A 20,108-nucleotide genomic window follows, 5' to 3' on the forward strand; every position below is an offset into this window, starting at 1 on the left:
GGCTGCCAGAAACATCTCTGATTCATTATGTATTTGATTTGAATTAATTTTTGGTCATGGTGCATTCAGAAACCTTTTACTATTGCCAAATTTTTTGCAACCCCCACAGTCAGTTACACAACCCACAGTTTAAGAAGCACTGATTAGAGAAATGCAAATTAAAACAACCTTGAGATATCATTTTATACCTATCAGAGTAGCTAAAATGATTGAAGAGAAAGTGACAAATGTTGGAGGGGATATGGAAAAATTGGGACACAAATTCATTGTTGGTAGAATTGTGAACTCATCCAACCATTTTGGAGAGCAAACTGGAATTATGCCCAAAGAGTTATTAAACTATCCATACCCTTTGAACCAGCAATACCACTCCTAGGTTTGTTTCCAAAGATGATTGGGGAACAATAAAAAGAACCTATGTGTTCTAAAATATTTATAGCAGTTCTCTTTGTAGTAACAAAGAACTGGAAATTGCAGGGACAACTGGGAAATAGCTGAACAAGTAATATGTGATTGTGATGGAATACTATGCTATAAGAAATTATGAACTCAATGATCTTAGAAAAACATGGATAGACTTACCCAAAGAATGTTGTATAAAGTAACAGCTATATTGTTTTAAGAACAACTTTGAATGAATGAGTCATTTTGACTATTATAAATACTCAAATTAACTACAAAGGACATACGAAGACTTGTAAACAGAAGTATATATAGAATGATTTTACACGTGTTTATGTGTTTATACACACACATATTTGTGTTTAATGGTAGCTATCTCTAGAATGGAGGGGAAGGCAAGGAAAAAATTTACATGATAACTTTACTATATATTTAAAAGGAATAGCAAGTTTTACATAATAGATTTGGAGCTTCATGTACAAAAATCTTTTTTTTTTTGTTATTATACTATGTTATGGAAAATCTTGTTTTATTCCACAAATTAAAATAAGATAAATTTTAAAAAAATAAAAGAAAAACCTAACCAAAGTTAAAGGGATGGGATACCAACAACAAAGATTATGTTTTCCTTTTAAAACATGAACAGACTAGTACTACTGAAAGTAAATTTTAAAGGTAATTCATTATGCAATGAGCTTGGTCAGTGTAGATGTTCAATTTAGATCTTTTAAGCCACAAAAAAGAACTTTCTCTTAAATATAAAGTATTTTTTCTTTTCTTATCATCTAAATTATTGAACAGCTCTTCTTTATTTTAGAAGCATGCTGTCATTCATGATATTCAGAATAAAATTAAAAAGAAAAAAAGCAGAATTTTCTGGATACTTCAGGTAAGAAGAGACATTTTGAGGTTACAACCATAAACCTGGTTTGGTTGTCATTTAGCTTTTTAGCTTTTAGGCACCTGGTCATACAATAGTTGAAAATCATGAAAAGAAGGGGTAAAGAAAAAAAAGATAAGACAAAAAGACAAGATTCCTAACATATCTCAATTTCCTTTCAACTTCCCTTCTCCCTCCCTATACTGCACTTCCATCTGCCTAGTTCAATTCTAGATTAATAATCAGAGACAGAAAAAATGAGAGTTGAGTGCAGTCATGGTTTTTATTTTTATATTTAAATTCCTAGTATAGATCCCATTTTGAAATTAAATAGAAAGGAATGCTTGAGGACTTAGTATGGCAAGTAAATGTCAGGTGATTTTTTTCCCCTTGTAAAATGAAATTAACATTCAAGACCTCCTGAGCTAAGGAAGCCATTTTTGGTTTCAATACTGGCAACACTCATTAGAGAATTTCAATGACTGTTTTCCTTAGTCTCTGAACTAATAGGTTAAATATAAACTGCTCAGCAGAATATAAGTTCCTTGAAACCAAGCACTATTTTGATTTTTTTTTTCTTTGTATCCTCAATGCCTAGAGCAACAGGAGGCCCCAAAGGAGGTCATTTTATAAAGGCTCATTCAATAGTACTTCTTGTACTAATCTGTACAGCAGATATGACCACTACTGTATTGAATCTGACAGTGCCTGTTGTGTATGAAAGTCTACCATAACCACCAGAGCAGTGTGCTATTTGTAGCACTAAGAGCAGCATATTTAGTGTCAGAAGACCTGGTCAGAAAACCTATTCTGTCCCTTATTTTCTGTGTGACCATTGCAAATTCTTTAATGACCTTGGGAACTATTATTTCCCTGATCTGTTAAATGAGGTTCAGACTAGATGGACTCTAAGGTCTTTTCTTCCTCTAAGTCTACATACAGGCAGAGCCTGTGATTCTATGACATTGGTTCAGATGCTAGCACTGCTAATCATAATTTGTGTGACCTTGGACAAGTATTTAAATCCTCTGGACCCTGCTTTCTTTATTTGTAAAATGAGAAGGATCTAACTAATCACTAACATCTCTACATCCTGAACATAATTTCTCAAAGAATATACCTTAAATTTTATCCATAAGAGGGACTATAGTATTATAGGTAAGAGACTGGCCTCAGAAGCACAAAGACCTGGCTTCAAATTTTGTTTCTTAAACATTGCAAATATGAATGATATCAAATTACTTCAATTACCGATATCATCAGACAGCTCTCTGTAATTACCTCCACATACATTTATTCATTTATATATAATATAATATAAAACTAGTATATAATGTATGGGTTTCATATATATGTGTTACAGAGATACAATATATATATATCATCCTTCATGTGTATATATACATATATATTAATATGTATTATATGTGCATATATATGTACACAATGTGCATGTATATATCTCTACTGTATGTGATGTATATATGATAATTAGTTATATATGGAGAGTGACAGAGACAGACAGATAAAGACAGAGAGAAGAGAAATCAGACACATGAACATATACAACATATAGGTCATTTCACAGTGAATATTTATCTTCTTCCTAATATGAAAGCAATTTATTGGGCTAAAGGTAAATGATTATAGTAGAATATAACCTGTTTAAGCAGAAATTTTAATTTTTTCTTTGTATCCCCAACACCTTGCACATGGTAGGTGCTTAATCAGTACTTGTTGATTGATTCATTATCAGGATTTTTGAATATCAAGTGGGACAGTTAGGTGGCCCAGTGGATAGAGTGCCAGTGCCTGAAGTCAGGAAGATTCATTCTTCCTAAATTCAAATCTGGCCTCAGACTTTTACTAGCTGTGTGACCCTGGGCGAGTCACTTAACCCTGTTTGTCTCAGTTTCCTTATCTGTAAAAATGAGCTAGAGAAAGAAATGGAAAACCACTTCAGTATCTTTGCCAAGAAAACCCCAAATAGGTTCATGAAAGGTAGAACACAATTAAAAACTACTGAGCAACATCAACAATCTCAAGTGCCTTTCACATTGCTTTATATCTTTGGGACAAAGGGTCAAGTCCAGAAGTCCCAGCTGCTTTTCCATTGAAGTTATAATAACAATACCTAGAGTCCCGAGTTTCTGAGTTGCCATTGAAATACACAGTGAATAGGAAAGTGGGAGAAGGTAATCTAGAAGCAGAGCAAAAAAAGGGAGATTAGATCATGAGAGCCACAGTATTGGGCCCATAGGCTTTATTACAGTAGAGATGTGATTGTTTACTGCTGCACTTTATTAACAGCCAGATTTGTAAAGACAGGAAAAGCTTCCATAGAGAGCCTGCAGTATGATTTCTCCCACTCTCTCTCTTCCTCTGCCTTCATTCCCTTAGGTTAAATGAAAATATATGTAATGGTCAAGCTTCCTTAGCAGCAAGACCCCTTGCGGCACTGAGCAGTATTTTTTAGGTTTGAGGAATTTAATTACCAATCACACAGTCGACACCTGGAAGTAAAGATAGAAGAATAATCCTTCACAAGTCACTTAGTGTTCCTTACTTCAAAGTGTTTTTTTTTTTAAATATTTCCCAACTAATCCTCACTAATTCCATGCCATCTTCCCTCCCCCTCACCCAGCCAGCAATAGTGGTTCCTATATTAACCAGGAAATTAAAAAGGTGAAAAATTTTGCCAAAAGCTGTGTTGGCCAAGCTAGGCCCAGTACTTTGTCTATTTATTCCTCTTGGTTGTAATAGCTATTTTCCAAATACAAGGGAGCTGAGGATCCCTATCCTAGCCTTCAAGTCGGGTAGACTTGCGTTTGAATCCTGCCTTATGCACCAATTAGCTATATGACCCTGGGCTAGCCTCTGAAACTTTCTCAGTCCCCATTTCCTCATTTGTAAAATGGGATAATAATAGCACCTAACTCAGTGAATTATGAATATTAAGTGAGATAATGTATTTAACAAACTGAGTGTTTATTGTTGTTATTGAATCTGCTATCATCTTTAGTCTATAGAAAGTTTCATAAATCAAGGCAAATTACTTAATTTACTTTCATATATAGTTAAATGCACACTTTTGATTTTCTTGGAAAATCAAATTGACTAGGAAAGATATTGACTAGGAAAGAAGTCCATATAAGGAATTTTGCCTCTCCCTTTCCTCTTCTCCCAGTAAAATATTTTTTTCACCTTTTAATCATTTTTTTATCATCACATCAAAGTCAACTTATATACACACCTTCTGTGTATGTGTACCCTTTGTAAATGCTGTAATAAAAATACAGTCATTCAATATGCTACTTAGAACATTAGCTTTAGCACTGAGAGGAGAAAACAAAATTCAAGAAATTAGAATAGGCAAAGAAAAAACTAAGTTATCACTCTTTGCAGATGATAGGATGATATATGTAGAGAATCCAAGAGAATCAAGTAAAAAAATAACCTGAAATAATAAAAAACTTAAAAGTAGCAGGCTATAAAATAAACCCGCATAAATCACTGGCATTTCTATATATTACCAACAAAGCCCAATAGCAAGAGAGAGAAAGAGAAATTCCATTTAAACTTACTGTAGACATTATGAAATATTTGGGAGTCTACCTGCCAAAACAAACCCAGGAACTATATGAACACAATTACAAAACACTTTTCACACAAATAAACTCAGATCTAAATAATTAGAAAAAAAAACATCAGTTGCTCATGGGTAGGCTGAGCTAATATAATAAAAATGACAATTCTACCTAAATTAATTTGCTTCTTCAGTGTCATACCAATCAAACTAGCAAAAATTATTTTATAGAGCTAGAAAAAATAATAACATCTGGAAGAACAAAAGGTGTAGAATATCAAGGGAATTAATGAAAAGAAATGCAAGGGAAGATGGCCTAGCAGTACCAGATCTGAAACTGTATCATAAAGCTGCAATCATCCAAACTATTTGGTACTGGCTAAAAAATAGAATAGTGGATCACTGGAATAGGTTAGGTACACAAGACACAGCAATCAATGACTATAGTAATCTACTGTTTGATAAACCCAAAGACCCCAACTTCTGGGATAAGAACTCACTATTTGATAAAAACTGCTGAGAAAACCAGAAAACAGTAGGACAGAAACTAGGCATAGACCAACATCTTACACTGTATACCAAAATAAAAGTCAAAATGGGTACATGATTTAGATTTAAAGGCTGATACGATAAGCAAACTGGGAGAACAAGAATAGTTTACCCATCAGATCTATGGAGAAGGGAAGAATTTATGACCAAACAAGAGACAGAGAACATCATGAAATGAAAAATGAACAATTTTGATTACATTAGATTGAAAAGTTTTTGCACAAGCAAAGCCAATGCAACCAAGATTAGAATGAAAGTGGAAATCTGGAAAAGAATTTTTATAACCATTATCTCTGATAAAAGGTCTCATATCTAAAATATGTAGAGAACTGAATCAAATTTATAAGAATACAAGTCATTCCCCAGTTGATAAATGGTCAAAGGATGTGAATAGGCAGTTTTCAGTTAAAGAAATTAAAGCTATCTATAATCATATGAAAAAATGCTCTAAATCACAATTTATTAGAGAAATGCAAATCAAAACAACTCTTAGATACCACATCACACCTATCAGATTAGCTAACATGACAAAACAGAAAAAATATAAATCCTAGAGAAGATGTGGGAAAATTAGAACACTAATGCATTGTTGGTGGAGATGTGAACTAATTGAACCATTCTGAAGAGCAATTTGGAACTGTGCCCAAAGGGCTATAAAAATGTGTATACCCTTTGATCCAGCAATAGCACTTCTAGGGCTCTATCCCAAAGAGATCATACAAATGGAAAAAGGACCCACATGTACAAAAATATTTATAGCAGCTCTTTGTGTGATGGCAATGAATTGGAAATTGACAAGATGCCCATCAATTGGGGAATGGCTGAGCAAGTTGTGGTATATGAATGTGATGGAATACTATTGTGCTAAAAGAAATGATGAACATGATAACTTCAGAAAAACCTGGATAGACTTGTATGGTCTGATGCTGAGTGAAGTGAGCAGAACCAAGAGAACATTGTACACAATAACAGCCATGTTGTGCAATGACTAATATTGATAAACTTAACCTTCCCAGCAATACAAGGATCTAAGACATCTCCAAAGGTCTCATGATGGAAAATGCTATCCACATGCAAAGAAAGAACTATGGAGTTTGAATGCAGATCAAAGCATAGTATTTGCTATTATTTTTCTTCTGTTGAATTTTGTTTCCTCTTTCTGGTGGTTCCTCCTATTGGTTCTAACTCTTACCTACAACATCACTAATGTGAAAATATGTTTAATAGGAATGTGTATGTATAGCCTATATCAGATTGTGTGCCATCTTGGGGAGGGTGGTGGGGAGGAAGAGGGAGAAAAATTTTAAACTCAAAAGCATATGGAAGTGATTATTGAGAAATCAAAATAAATTAATAAAAAAATTATACAGTTCCAATAAAAAAGAGATACCTTCCTTCCTTTTGGTTCCCTTTAGGATTTTATCTAGAGGATTGTGACCAAAAAATAAATAAAGGGCAAACAAAAAAAATGTGCATACCCTTTGACCTAGCAATACCACTTCTAGGACTGTAACCTAAAGAGATCATAAAAATGGGGAAAAGACCCACATGTATGAAAACATTTATAGCATCTCTTCTTGTGGTGGCCAAGAATTGGAAATTGAAGGGATACCATCAATTGGGGAATGGCTGAACAAGTTGTGGTATATGAATGTAATGGAATAATATTGTGTTACAAGAAATGAAGAGCAGGCAGACTTCAGAAAAACCTGGAATGACTTATATGAACTGATGCTGAGTGAAGTGAGCAGAACCAGGAGAACATTATACACAGGAACAGTCACATTCTCTGATGACTGACTTTGATAAACTTAGCTCTTCTCAGCAATAAAAAGATCTAAGACAACTCCAAAAGACTTATGATGGAAAATGCTATCCAGAACCAGAGAAAAAACTATGGAGTTTGAATGTAGATTGAAGCATACTATTTGCTCTCTCTTTTCTTTTCCTTTCTTTTTTTTTGTTTTCCTTTGTTTCTTCTTTCTCATGGTTCCTCCCACTTGTTCTGATTCTTCTTTACAACATGACCAATGTGAAAATATGTTTAATAAGAATGTAAGAGCAGTTAGGTGTCACAGTGAATAGAGCACCAGCCCTGGAGTCAGGAGGACTTGAGTTCAAATCTGGCCTCAGACACTTGATACTTACTAGCTGTGTGACCCTGGGCAAGTCATTTAACCCTAATTGCCACACAAAAAAAAACCCCAACCCCTCCCCCCCAAAAAAAGAATGTATATGTAGAGCCTTTGTTAGATTACACACCATCTTGGATATGGGGGAGGGGAAGAAGAGGGAGAATATTTAGCACTCAAAAGTTTATGAAGTGAATGCTGAAAATTACAAATAAATTAATTAATTAAAAAAATAAAAATACAGTTCTCAAGAGTTACAAGTATCATCTTCCTGTGTAAGGTATAAACAGTTTAACTTTATTGAATACCATGTTTTCTTTTTTTCTTTCCTGTTTACCTTTTTAAGCTTCTCTTAAGTCTTGTATTTGAAGATCAAATATTCTATTCAGCTCTGAATTTTTCACCAGGAATCATTGAAAGTCACCTGTTTCATTGAATATCCATCTTTTCCCCTGAAAGATTATGCTCGGTTTTGCTAGGTAGTTGATTCTTGGTTGTAATCCAAGCTCCTTTGCCTTCCAGAATATCATATTCCAGGCCCTCCAATCCCTTCATGTAGAAGCTGCTTAATCCTGTATAATCCTGACTGTGGTTCCATGATATTTAAATTGTTTCTTTCTGGCTGCTTGCAGTATTTTCTCATTGATCTGATAATTCTGGAATTGGGCTGCAATATTCCTCAGAGTTTTAATTTTTGGAGTCTCTTTCAGGAGGTGATGGGTGGATTCTCTCAGTGTCTACTTTGCCCTCTGGATATCATGGCAGCTTTCCTTGATAATTTCTTCAAGGATGCTGTCCAGGCTCTTCTTTTGAGCATGACTTTCAGATAGTGCCATAATTCTTAAATTATCTCTCCTGGATCTATTTTTCAGGTCAGTTGCTTTTCAAATGAGGTATTTTATATTTTTTCCCATTTTTTTTCATTCATTTGATTTTTTTTTGAGTCATTCTTGATGTCTCATAGACTCATTAGCTTCCACTTGCCCAATTCTAATTTTTAATGAATTATTTTCTTCAGTTAGTTTTTGTATTCCTTTTCTATTTGGTCAATTCTACTTTTTAAGGAGTTGTTTTCTTCAGTGTTTTGTTTTGTTTTGTTTTTCCAATTTGGCCAATTGTATGTTTTTTTTTTGGCTAGGCAATGGGGTTAAGTGACTTGTCCAGGGTCACAGTTAGTAAGTGTCAAGTGTCTAAGGCCAGATTTGAACTTAGGTCCTCTTGACTCCAGGGCAGATGTTCTATCCACTGCACCTTATGATCAATTGTATTTTTTAAGTAATTATTTTCTTCAGTCAATTTTTGTCCTTCCTGTTCCAGGCTGTCGACTCTCTCTTGCATATCTCTCATTTCTTTTTCCACTTTTTCTTCTATCTCTCTTATTTGACATTTAAAATCCTTATTGAGCTCTTCCAAGAAGGCTTTTTGTGCTTGAGATCAATTCATATTCTCCTTTGATGTTTCAGATGTTGGCATATTGGCAATGTTTTCCTCCTCTGTGTTTGTATTTTGATCTTCTCTGTCACTGTAGTAACTTTCTATACTCAATGTTCATTTTTGCTTCTTGATCATTTTTTGGCCTATATGGGGCTTTGAGAGTTGAACTCTCCTGCTGGAGCACAGGGGGGCACCACCCCAAGCTTCTTGTGATGGAAGCCAGGCCCTGGTCACTGACTTTGCATCCTGGGGCCTCAGGTGTAGGTAGCTGGAGGCTGCAGGGGTCTGGCAGCTTACCTGTTGCTGAGCTGGAGTCCTTGTTGTGGTATCTGGGTTTGCTGAAGCCAGGTGGGGTTTTTCTGCATTTCCTCAGAGGATGGACTTCTGCCGTAGGCTGGGCTGAAGCATGTGGAGGTCCAGCCCCTGGAGGACACCAGCTTGAAGCACATGGAAGTTAAGCAGCCAGAAGACAGCCATCTAGCCTGGGCTGCACTAAAGCACATGGAGGTCTAGTCACTGGAGGACACCTGCCCACTGTCAGCTGTGTTGAGGTATGTGATGGTTCTTTGAGCTGGAGTCTGCCAATTCCCCTGGCTATGCTAAGGCATGTGGGGGGTCCTGGTGTTAGCAGTTGCCTGCTCCACCACATTGTGATTCAGGATCTCCTGCTGGTTTAATGAGGTGGGACTTGTTGTTGGCTTGCTGGAACACTTCCTGACCTGCAATATGCTTCCCTTTTACCCAAGTGAGATGGACCTTTCTTGCTGATCCTCCAAGTCTCTTGGGCTAAAGGACTGCTCCACCCCATCTTTCTGCTGGCTCTTCTTCATGATTTGTTTTGGGGCCCTATCTTATGGTTTTATGGAGGTGAATATGAGAGAGCTACCACAATTTATTGCTTACTTTACCAAGTTGGCTCCCAGAAGTCTTCTATTATATTTTAAGTCTTAAACTGTCTCTCTCCTTCCTTCCCCACCCACACGAGAGAAGGCCACCATTTCGCTCCCTCCCCCCCTTTCACACACACACACACACACACAGACACATCAACAATAAAACTATACTATGCATACTTCTATTTATCAGTTCTTTTCCTGGAGGTAGATAGCATCTTCCTTAATAGGTCCTTTGTAGTTGATTTGATTATTTATAATACTCAGAATAGCTTAGTCATTCAGTTACTCTTTGAACAATATTGTTGTTACTATATACAACATTTTCTTGGTTTTGCTTATTTCACTCTTCATCATTTCATGCAAGTCTTTCCAAATTTTTTCTAAAATCAACTGCTCATAATTTCTAAAAGCACAATAGTATTCTACCACAATCATAAACCTGAGATCATGACTGCTACACCTGCTTTTTTTTTTGCATCATCTGAAGCAGAGTAAATTTTACTCCAGCCTTTTATTTTATTCTTTTTGTATCTCTCATTTTAAAATGTGTTTCTTGTAACACATATCATTGTCAGATTCTGTTTTTTAATACATTTTGGTATCCATTTCTGTTTTATGGGTGAGTTCATCTCATTCACATTCAAAGTTATAATTACTAGTTGTGTATTTCCCTCCATCCTATTTTTCCTCACTGTTTATCCTTCTCTCCTTCTGTTTTTACCTCATCCCTCCTCAGATATCTAATTTACTTCTGACCACTGCCTCCCTAATTCACACCCCCTTCTAAGAATCCTTCCCTTAACCTCTCCTGTTGGCCTCCTATTCCTTAACCTACTCACCCTTCTAGAATCCATCATTTATCCCCCTTGCCCTCCTATATCTTGATCTGCACATCCTTTTAAGAGCCTCTTCCATGTCTTATCCCTTGCCCCTTTGATTTCTTATGCAGTATGGCTTTCTAAAAGTCTGTACCTTATCTTATCTCTTTGCCCTCTTATTCTCTGTAAATTAAGAAGTCTTTTATACCCTTTAAGATGTATATGTTATTCCCTCCTTAATTCAGTTCTGATGAGAATAAGGTTCTAGCACTATAAGCACTCCACCCCCTCCTGTTCACCAGTGTAACAATTCTTCCATTCTCACCTTGTTTTTATGAGATAGTTGTTCCATTTTACCTCTTCTCTACCCAATTTTATTTTTTTAGGATCATCACATCATACTCAATTCAACTCTAAGCCTTCTATATATGTTCTTTCAAATTATCCTAGTAATGATAACATTCTTAAGATTTACAGATAATGTTTTCCCATATAAGAAGTAAACAGTTTGATTTTATTAAATTCTTTATAATTAATCTTTCATGTTTACCTTTTTATATTTCACCTCATTCCAATAGGTCAAATTTTCCATTAAGTTCTGTTCTTTTCCTCATGAATACCTTAAGTCCTTTAATTCATTAAATATCGTTTTTTTTTCTTCAATCAGGATTTTACTCAGCTTTGCTGTGTAAGATATTCTTGGTTGCAATCCCAGCTTCTTTGCTCTTTAGAATATTATGCCCAATAACATTCACTATTTTAATGCCAAAGCTGCTAAATCTTGTGTTATCCTGACTCTAACTCCACAGTATTCAAATTGTTTCTTTCTAGTTGTTTGTAGCATTTTCTCCTTGACCTGAGAGCTTTGAAGCTTAGCTATAATGGTCCTGTGAGTTTTCATCTTAGGAACTCTTAAGGTGGTGATTGCTGGATTTGTTTTCAATTTCTATTTTACTCTGTGGTTCTAAAACTTTCCCTACAGTTCTAAAACAAAGGCAGTTTTCTTAATAATTTCTTGAAGAATCATGTCCAGATTCTTTTTGTGATCATAATTTTCATATACCCAACAATTCTTATATTATTACTCCTCCATCTCTCAGATCAGTTGTTTTTCTATGAAATGTTTCACATTCTCTTCTACTTTTTCATTCTTTTAATTTTGTTTCATTATTCTTTGGTGTCTTATGAAATCATTAACTTCCCTTTTCCCAATCCTAATTTTTAAGTAGTTATTTTCTTCTGTAAGTTTCTGAATCTTTTTTTTCCAATTGGTTGATTTTTTCCATAATTTTCTTGATTTTCTTGCATTACTCTTATTTTTTCCTAATTTTTCCTGATTCTCTCTTACTTGAATTTAAAAAATCCTTTTTAAGCCCTTTTTGGGTTCATGATTATTTTACATTTTTCTTTGAAGTACAACTAGCTGTTTTGACTTCAGTGACTTCTTCTGAGTTTGAACTCAGATCTCCTCTATCCATAATGGTTATCTTTGGTCAAGTTCTTTATCTTTTGCTTACTCATTTTTTTTATTTTTGTGGTTGATTTATTGATTGTTAACTTTGTGTTAGAGTTGGGTTCTAGTTACAGGATGAGAAGGATAATGTTTCAAATCTCAGGGTTTGAGTTTTTTTTGGGTGTTGTTTTCTGAGCTTTATCTAGAGGCCTGCTCTCAGGTACTCTAATGAGCCATGACTGGTGCCCCAGCAATGCTGTCACCATGAACATTTACCCATTGGGGTTAGACCTATGACCACAAGCTTCAGGTCACCCCTCTGTCTTGGACGCAAAGCCAGGGACTCCACCTTCTCCCAATGACCACAGCTAGCAGGGCCTCAGCCCCTCTGTAACAACATCCACCAAGATGTACCTGTTTCTTTTCACCCATGGCCATAGTCTGTAAGTTCTTCTAGTCAGTGTACCTGGGCAGCAAGTCCAGGTCCAGTGGAGGTCCCTGCAATCCTCCTCTGATCAACCATTTAACCCCCACACTATCTCTGGGGTGAAAGTTCTTGAAGCTGAGCCTTCATCAGACTAAATTTCCCCCAGTTCTTTTGGTTTGTTGATTAGGCAGCCTCAGCCTGGACATATCTGCACTTCAATCAGGCCAGACCACCATCCTGGTAGGTCAGGTCTTTCCACATGTCCTCCCAACTTTTGTTGGGCTGCAAAACAGTTTACTCCTACTTTTAATAAGTTCTGCTGCTGTAAAGTTCACTTTGAAGCATTAGGTTAAATTATTTGTAGGGGAATTTGAGAGAACCAGGGAATTTATTTCACCATTTTCCCAGAATGTCCCTCTACCCTTTCTTTCAGTTATGGGTTTTTAACATTTTTTTTGGTGACTTTGGCAATATGGTGGTCTATGAAGTCTTCAGAATCAAGTTTTTACATATGTAAAATACAATCACATTGAAATAGTTATCAAGATGGATTTCAAAAAAGTTCACAGAACCCCAAGTTCCTATTGAACTTCAAATGCAAACTTTCTCACCCTTAGAGTCTTCACCTATGAAATAAGGGGTTTGGATAATGCAACCATACCTTCTTTTGTTCTTTTTTATTTTCTCCCAAAAACATTAAGGAATATTTAGTGACTAACATTGTGCAAGGTTGTTCCAATTGTTTCTCATTTCCTTTGAGGTTTAACACAAAGCCAATTCCCTATCTTCTTTTCACTTTTATATTGGATAAAATTTCAAGTCTACTTCTCATTCACTATCATTCTCTTCATTACAATGAATATGAAAATAATTGTGACCTTTTAGATAACAATGTGAAATTCAGGTATCATCTTTTATGTAATACAGTCATACTTGAATTTTGATATAACAGAGGGACACCCACATACAAAGGAGGGTTTGTGTTTCTTGTTACTTCTAGGTTCAAACTATCTCTATAACTCTTCCCTTCATGCAACTGAAAAAAAAATCCCATTTCCTCTCAGATCTAGTCATGTTACCAAATCAGCTAGACCTGACAGGATCATCAAAAGCAAAATAATTTATTAATAAACTTAAGCCAATATGAGCATTCACTTGCAGAAACTGCAGCAAATGCTTTTCTTTACTTCCCAAAAGAAAAGTTCATTTTCTGTTTGATCCCCCATCAGTCAGTAAATAAACATTATATCAGACACTTTGCTAAGATCTGGGTATAGAAATACAGCAAAGAAAGACAGTCCTGTCTTCAAGAATCTTATAGTAGAGAAGGAACACTATATACAAAAGGAAGCTGAAAATGGTGTGTGTGTGGAAGAATTGAACTACTTAGAGGGCACCATGACAGAGAGGTTCAAAGGAATACATCAGGGTGGGAAATGAAGACATGACTGGCCTGGGTGCCTTCCTAAAATGAAAATTTTGGAGAAAACTCTGTACTTCACTCTTCAATCAGAGAAATCCCAGAGACAGAGGGTGCTAATGAAGTGTGAGCCTCACTTTGGCTCTAAAACTACATGGGTAAAAATTAAAGAGCTTGAATTTCTGCTTCCAGGAGCCAAGATGGTGGAGTAATAAGGTAGTTGCTCTCACCCTCCCCTATCAACCTCTGAAAACCTAGAAAATATCACCCCAGAAAAAACCCTGGAACAGCAGAACCAGAAGAAAGATGGGGTGCAGCAGTGCAGTAGCCCAGGTAGCAAGAGGGATTAACAGGAAAGGCCTCTCTTACCCTGGGGGAAAATGGAGCAGTACAGAACTGGGAGTCACCCAGCCAGCTAGTGGAAAGACCCACTTTAGCACACCAGGAGGAGATTCTAGTGACTTGGCATTCTACAGTAAACGGGTCTTCCAGTGCCTCAGCAAAAATAAGAGAAGCGGCACTATAAAGGGCCCCAGGCAGATAAGCACCCTGCAGCATTTGTCTGAAAGGAGCTGAAGAAAGCAGTCTAGAGTTGCCTGAAAGTCCCAGCCTTGTTGATTCTAACTCAACACCAGGTAAGCTATCAGAACCCTACAGCCTCCAACTGCCAACCAGGAGGAGATCCCGAAGCCCAGGTGGTCAAGCAGGCAAACACCAACAGCTGGACCTCCAAGTGTCTCAGTGAGGGCTGGGTAACTGGTGGAAACCAGCTCAGAAAACCACCAGATGCCTCAGCTTTCTAGAGCAAAGGAATCTCCCAGTGCCTCAACAGAACTAAAGGAGGCAGCACAACAAGAGGACCCAGGCAAATAAACACCCAGCAGCATCCATCAAAAAGGGGTTGAACAGAGCTAAAGGAAAGGAAAAGCAGGCAACCAAGATTGCCTGAAAGTCTCAGCCTTGCTGACTCCAGCCCAAGAGCAGGTAAGCTGCCAGAATCCTACAGCTTCCAATTGCCAACATAAGAGGCCCCAGCATACAAAGTCAGTGACCAAGACCTAGGCTCCCAACACAAGAAGCTTGGGTCAGTGCCCTCTGCTACCCATCAGGAGAGCATAATCTTTTTAAAGGCCAGGGAATAAAGAAACACCATGAGTAAAAAGAAATGTATGATAGATTCATATTATGAGAAGAGTGAAGAGCAAGACAGAAATTCTGAAGAGGACAACACTGTCATCAAACCCACATCTGCAACATCAAAAAAGAGTATGACCTGGTCTGAAGCCCAAAAAGCCTTCTTAGAAGAGCTCAAGAAAGATTTCAAAAATCAAATGAGAGAGGTGGAGAAGTCCTTAAAAAGTACAATTGACCAATTGGAAAAAAAGTACACTGAAGAAAACAAGTCCCTTCAAAATACAATTGACCAATTGGATAAGAAAGTACAAAATCTAACAGAAGAAAACAATATGTTAAAAATTAGAATTGAACAAATGGAAACTAATGACTGTATGAGAGAACAAGAATCAGTCAAACAGAAATAAAAAAAATGAAAAAATAGATGAAAATGTAAAATACCTCATGGGTAAAACAGCTGACCTGAAAAATTGATCCAGGAGAGACCATTTAAAAATCATAGGCCTACCTGAAAATCATGATGAAAAAAAAGAGCCTGGAAATCATAAAGGAAAACTGCCCTGAAGTCCTAGAACCTGAAGGTAAAATAACTATAGAAAGAATCCACCACTCTCTGCCTGAAAGAGATCCCAAACTGAAAATGCCAGGTAATATAATAGCTAAATTCCAAAATTACCAGATTAAAGGGAAATTACTGCAAGCAGCCAGAAAGAAATAATTTAAATATCATGGAACCACAGTTAGGATTACACAGAACCTTGCAGCCTCTACATTAAAAGACCGTAGGGCATAGAACATTATATTACATAAGGCAAAGGAGTTTTAATGCAGCCAAGATTTAACTACCCAGCAAAATTGAGCATGATTTTTCAGGGAAGGAGATCAATAGTCAATGAAACAGGGGACTTCCAAACCTTCCTGATAAAAACTCAACCAAAAATTTGATCTTCAAGTACAAGATTCAAGAGAAACATAAAAAGGTAAATGGGACAGAAAGATACAATATGTTGTTAATAAGAGCAAAATGTTTACATCCCTACAAGGGAAGATGACACTTGCAACTCTTGAGAATTGTATTGTTATTGTACCATGTTAAAGAGTATACATGAAGGGGGTGGATATAAGTTGACTTTGATGTAATGATAAAAAAAAAATTAATCAAATCAGTTAAATGGATCCAAGTAAGTGGATTAGTCTGAGCTAAGAAAATGTAGTGAGAAAGGAGGAGGCAGACAAGGGTAAATTACATCACAGGAAAAGACACAAAAACCTATTAGAGCAGAGGTAAAGAAGGGAGGGGGATGAGCATTGTTTGAAACTTACTCTCATCAGATTTGGCTGAAGAAAGGAATAACATAATCAGTTAGGTATAGAAATCTAACTTGCACTATAGGCAGTAGGAGGGAAAAGGGGAAAGAAAAGGGAGGGGGGATAGAAGGGAGAGAAGAAGCAGTAAGGGTAAAGGGGAAGAAAAGGGAAAGGGATAATAGAAGGGAGGTGAGACTGAAGGAGGCAGTGGTCAAAAGCAAAACACTAGTGGGGGGAGGAGAAAGGAGAAGGAAAAGCATACGGGGGTGGGGGGAAAGGATGGAGAAAAAGACGCAGATAGTAATCATAACTGTGAATGTGAATGGGATGAATTCTCCCATAAAACGGAAATGTATAGCAGAGTGGATTAAAAAACATAATCCTACAATATGTTGTTTACAGGAAACACATTTGAAAAAGAGTGATACATACAGGGTAAAGGCAAATGGCTGGAGTAAAATATATTATGCTTCAGCTGAAGTAAAAAAAAGCAGGGGTAGAAATCCGGACCTCAGACAAAGCAAAAGCAAAAATAGATCTTATCAAAAGAGATAAGGAAGCAAACTACATCCTGCTAAAAGGCACCATAGACAATGAAGTAATATCATTACTAAACATATATGCACCAAATGGTATAGCATCCAAATTCTTAGAGGACAAGTTCAGGGAGTTACAGGAAGAAATAGACAGCAAAACTATACTAGTGGGGGACCTCAACCTCCCCCTCTCTGAACTAGATAAATCTAACCACAAAATAGACAAGAAAGAAGTTAAGGAGGTGAATAAAACATTAGAAAAGCTAGGTATGATAGACCTCTAGAGAAAACTGAATGGGGATAGAAAGAAATATACTTTTTTATCAGCAGTGCATGGCACATACACAAAAATTGATGATGCACTAGGGCATAAAACCCTCAAAATCCAATGCAGAAAGGCAGAAATATTAAATGCATCCTTTTCAGATCATGATGCAATAAAAATTCTATGTAATAAAATGTCATGGAAAGATAGACTAAAAATAATTGGAAACTAAATAATCTAATCCCAAAAAATCATTGGGTCAAAAAATAAATCATAGAAACAATCAATAATTTCTTTCAAGAGAATGACAATAATGAGATAACATACCAAAACTTATGGGATGCAGCAAAAGCAGTTCTTAGGGGAAGTTTTATGTCTCTAAATGCTTACATACACAAAATAGAAAAAGAGGAGATCAATGAATTGGGCACACAACTAAAAAACTAGAAAAAGAACAAATTAAAAATCCGAAATTAAACACCAAGTTAGAAATATTGAAAACCAAAGGAAAAATGAATAAAATTGAAATTAAGAAAACTATTGAACTAATAAATAGAGCTAAGAGCTGGTTTTATGAAAAAACCAATAAAATAGATAAACCTTTGGTTAATCTAATTTTAAAAAAAAGAAAGAAGAAAACCAAATTACTAGTATCAAGAATGAAAAGGGTGAAACTACCACCAAGGAAGAGGAAATTAAAAGAACAATTAAGAATTATTTTGCCCAACTCTATGCCAACAAATTTGACAATCTTAGTGAAATGGATACATATTTACAAAAATATAAATTGCCCACATTAACAGAAGAAGAAGAAGTAAAATACTTAAATAACCCCATCTCAGAAAAAGAAATTGAACAAGCCATTCATGAACTCCCTAGGAAAAAATCTCCAGGGCCAGATGGATTTACATGTGAATTCTATCAAACATTTAAAGAACAATTAATTCCAATATTATGTAGACTATTTGGTAAAATAGGTGAAGAAGGAATCTTACCAAATTATTTTTATGACACAAATATGGTGCTGATACCCAAACCAGGAAGAGTCAAAACAGAGAAAGAAAATTATAGATCAATTTCTCTAATGAATATAGATGCAAAAATTTTAAATAAAATATTATCAAATAGGTTACAGCAACTTATCACAAGAATAATACACTATGACCAGGTAGGATTTATACCAGGAATGCAGGGCTGGTTCAATATAAAGAAAACTATCAGTATAATTCATCATATCAACACCAAAACTAACAGAAATCACATGATCATCTCAATAGATGCAGAAAAAGTTTTTGTAAAATACAACACCCATTCCTATTAAAAACACTAGAGAGCGTAAATGTAAATGGATTCTTCCATAAAATAATAAATAGCATCTATCTAAAACCTTCAGCAAGCATAATATGTAAAGGGGACAAGCTAGAAGCATTTCCAATAAGATCAGGGGTGAAACAAGGATGTCCACTATCACCACTGTTGTTCAATATTGTACTGGAAACATTAGCTTTAGCAATAAGAGAAGAAAAAGACATTGAAGGCATTAGAATAGGCAAAGAAGAAACAAAGCTATCACTCTTTGCAGATGACATGATGTTACACTTAGAGAATCCCAGAGAATCAAGTAAAAAATGACTTGAAATAATAAACAACTTTAGCAAAGTTGCAGGCTATAAAATAAACCCACATAAATCATTGGCATTTCTATATATTACCAACAAATCCCTACAACAAGAGATAGAAAGAGAAATTCCATTTAAACTTACTATGGGCATTATAAAATATTTAGGAGTCTACCTACTGAAACAAACCGAGGAACTCTATGAACACAATTACAAAACACTTTTCACACAAATAAAATCAGATCTAAATAATTGGAAAAACATCAGTTGCTCATGGGTAGGCCAAGCTAATATAATGAAAATGACAATTCTATCTTAGCTAATTTACTTATTCAGTGCCATACCAATCAAACGACCAAAAAACTATTTTATAGAGTTGGAAAAAAAATAATAACAAGATTCATTTGGAAGAACAAAAGGTCCAGAATATCAAGAGAACTAATGAAAAGAAATGCAGGGGAAGGTGGCCTAGCCATTCCAGATCTTCAATTGTATTATAAAGCAGCAATCATCAAAACCGCTTGGTACTGGCTAAGAAATAGAGTGGTGGATCAATGGAATAGGTTAAATATGCAAGATACAGTAGTCAATGACTATAGTAATCTATTATTTGACAAACCCAAAGATCCCAGCTTCTGGGATAAGAACCCACTCTTTGAAAAAAACTGCTGGGAAAACTGGAGAAGAGTATGGCAGAAACTAGGCATAGACCAAAATCTCACACAATATACCAAAATAAAGTCAAAATGGGTTCATGATTTAGATATAAAGGCTAATACTAAAAGCAAACTGGGAGAGCAAGAAATAGTTTACCTGTCAGATCTATGGAGAACAGAAGAATTCATGACCAAACAGGAGATAGAGAATATTACAAAAAACAAAACAGATAATTTTGATTACATTAAATTGAAAAGTTTTTGCACAAACAAAGCCAATGCAACTAAGACTAGAAGGAAGGTAGAAAATTGGGAAAGAATTTTTACAACCAGTCTCTCTGATAAGGGCCTCATTTCTAAAATATATAGAGAATTAAGTCAAATTTATAAGAATACAAGCCATTCCCCAATTGATAAATGGTCAAAGGATATGAATAGACAGTTCTCAGATGAAAAAATTAAAGTCATCTATAGTCATATGAAAAAATGCTCTAAATCACTATTGATTAGAGAAATGCAAATCAAAACAACTCTGAGGTACCTCATCACACCTATCAGAATGACCAACATGACAAAACAGGAAAATGATAAAT

This window comes from Vombatus ursinus, unplaced genomic scaffold (assembly GCF_900497805.2).
Source record: "Vombatus ursinus unplaced genomic scaffold, bare-nosed wombat genome assembly UNPS02009835.1, whole genome shotgun sequence".
In the NCBI taxonomy this organism is placed as follows: Eukaryota; Metazoa; Chordata; class Mammalia; order Diprotodontia; family Vombatidae; genus Vombatus; species Vombatus ursinus.